The sequence below is a fragment of the Amblyomma americanum genome, chromosome 2 (genome assembly GCF_052857255.1).
Source record: "Amblyomma americanum isolate KBUSLIRL-KWMA chromosome 2, ASM5285725v1, whole genome shotgun sequence".
Classification (NCBI taxonomy): domain Eukaryota; kingdom Metazoa; phylum Arthropoda; class Arachnida; order Ixodida; family Ixodidae; genus Amblyomma; species Amblyomma americanum.
In genome coordinates, this window is record NC_135498.1 from 82,789,933 (window position 1) to 82,792,893 (window position 2,961).

At 42.6% G+C, this 2,961-nt stretch overlaps 1 non-coding gene across 1 annotated transcript; it reads right to left on the reverse strand.

Moving 5' to 3' along the window:
- Positions 1-1,905: 1,905 nt before the first annotated feature.
- On the reverse strand, positions 1,906-1,989 carry TRNAL-CAG (transfer RNA leucine (anticodon CAG)). Its single transcript has one exon. It is a non-coding gene; the product is annotated as a tRNA-Leu (tRNA).
- Between the last annotated feature and the right edge of the window lie 972 nt (positions 1,990-2,961).

Consider the following 2,961-nt stretch of genomic DNA (forward strand, 5'->3'; position numbering starts at 1 on the left):
CCGCCGACGCCGCCGCCGCCGACTACAAACGACCGCCACGCCGCCGCTGTTCGAAACTGACACGGCGCACACCTCTAGTCCGAACACGACGGGCCGGAAGTGGAATCCCCCAGCTCGGCCATCCGGACAGAACACGGGTGCACTGAATTCGGTGCAGAGTAAAACCTTCCTGTACGCGACTTTGCAAACTCAATCAATAACAAAAACCAAACAGACGCCATTTTCATGGATTTCGAAAAAGCCTTTGACAAGGTCTGTCATAAAAAGTTGCTTTGGAAAATTCCATAACACCGTAAAGAATAACAGAATTGTTACCAGGATTTCATCGTACCTGATTAACCGTCAATAATATGTATCGCTCGGTGGCGATTCCTCTGAAATTGTTTCGGTTGTCTCTGGAGTTCCTCAGAGTTTGGTGCTTGGACCACTCTCGTTCATTATATATATTAACGACATAGTAAAAGAATTCCAGTTAAACTTAAACTATATTCGGACTGCTGTGTGCTATATTCAAAAATTAAGAATAAAACAGGCCAGCTAATACTAGACGATGCTTTTGAAGAACTTACCACATGGTGTGACACCTGGCAAATGCCAATCAACTTTCGAAAAACCGTCTTCAGGAGGATAGCGCTGAAAAAATCCGCTGATATTCCGTTATTCTTCCTCCAGTAACATTCTTTACGAGGTTGAACACTACAAACATCTGGGTCTATGGATCACTAACACTCTTGACTGGACCAGCCACATGAATCAGGCTTCAAGCAATGGGAGCCATAAATTTTTCTTTCTGAGGTGTGCATTGAAATTCTCCACCCCCGAAATTCGGCTTCTAGCCTACAAATCAATTGCCCTCCCAATAGTACATTACTTGGTCGTAATTTGGGATCCGTTCACGAAAACAAATATTGATGAAATTGAAAAAAAAATACAAAAAGTGCAGTCCGTTTTGTTTACAATAGTTATGGATGTAAATCAGTGACTAACCTGTTGCATAAGGCAGGTTTGATACCATTAACTTAGAGGAATCGCGTCTCTCGTCTCAAATGTTGTGCCAACTTGTAAACAGTCATTTGAAGAACTTGTAAACGGTCATTTCAAGATTAACCCTGGTGAAATATTATATTTCGCTTCAGGTTGCAACACTAGAGAGCGACACAATCTCACAATTACCCCTTTTTGTCCTCGTGACAATTTCTTCAAAAATTTTGTTTTCCCCAAGAACAGTAATGGACTGGAATCGGCTTACCAACTAAGAAATTTTACAGCAATGTGTGACATCATTTACTAGAGGTCAAAGTTTTTCCTAATTTCTGCTTTGTTGTTGCATTTAGTTGTACTTGCTCATCTGGTTTGAATATTTTTGTTACTTACTGGTTGTAATTGTTGCACTACGCATTATTTCTCTGTTTACTGCCGATGAGCGTTCGTTTAATACTGTTACTTTTATGTCTCAGCTTTTTCCCTGAAATTTTGACACCTGTGCTACGTAATATTTTTTCTGTTTATCGCCGATGAGCGGTTGTTCATTATTGTGACTTTTATATCTCAGCTTTTTGCCTGAACTTTTGCCACTTGTACTTGTATTTTTCCTCTTTTTTGTATCTGTGTGCCCACCCTGCTAAAATGCCTTCTGGGATTGCAGTATTCACAAATAAAAATAAACAAGTTTTGTTGTGTGCATAACAAGAAAAAGATCAGTCAAAAGTGGGATTCGAGCCCACGCCCGGAAGACCGCATTGCGACCTGAACGTAGCGTCTTCGACCGCTCGGCCACCCTGACAGAAGTTTGTTTTTCGTTATTGCATGGATATAGCGCCGAGAAGAAGAGACACGGGTGCATTGAAATCGGTGCGGTTAAAACATTCCTTTTCAGTCTTGCGTGCATAAAATAACAAAAAGCGATGTCAGAAGTGGGATTCGAACCCACGCCCGGAAGACCGGACTGCGACCTGAACGCAGCGCCTTGGACCGCTCGGCCATCCTGACAGGACACGAGTGCTGTGAAATCGTTGCAGTTTTGTACAAAACGTTCTTTTCTGTGCTTGTGCGCATAAGAACAAGTTGCTTGACGAAGTGTCAAACCCTTTTCACTCTTACACGCAGAGCAGCGGGCAATTTTTACACAGAATTCATAATACTTACTCATCCATAAGAATAGTACACAGAAAGCAAAAAACATTCCTAAGCACATATAACACAAATGAGTTAGAAAACACAAATGAAAATTGAAGAAACTAATAGGAAGGACCGATAAGGATAAAATGCATTGTACAGAAGTGCACAATATTTAAGACACTATGATGATTAAAAATAGAGCGGACTCGGCAGGCTTAACCGAAGAGAGAAGGCAAGAGAGTGAAAGGTATTGGGTAGATTTGCTTTGCAGGAAACCACCTTTTTTAGACCGAGGAAAAGAAGCCGGTAATTCTTTTGTTAAACGCCCGCATGGAAGCACTACCCTCAATTGTTCCTTAATATGAGAGTACTTATTGAGCAGATCAGCTGTTTGATGGTTCAGTGTTTGTGTTGAAGAGTGGATTTACTGATGATTCAAGGCGACCAACGCTGGCAGCATTCTGATAGCAGCGGGACAGGAGAGCCGGAGGCAGCAGCTTCAGACGGAGTCACGCGCTTTAGCCTCCAGCGAAGACGACGAAGCGCGGTAGTAATGCGTTGTCCTCGTCTCCTTCTTACAGCATTCTTTTCCTGTTGGAGCTTTTGAACTCCGTCAGTCTGGAAAAAAAAAGAGACAGTTTTTGTTTTATGTTGACTTTCAACTCCGCAATGGTTCTCTTTTTCAATTTTTGTCTCAAGTTTCTGGAAAAGGGATAATTCCCTGAATGGCTCATCGTTGCAACGCAGCGTTCTCGGCAGAGCAGAGGGGCGCGAAGTGATTGTTCTACCAATGCACGGCGATCAGTCGGAGATTGGGGGAAGGGCAGCTCTCAGGGAAAATAC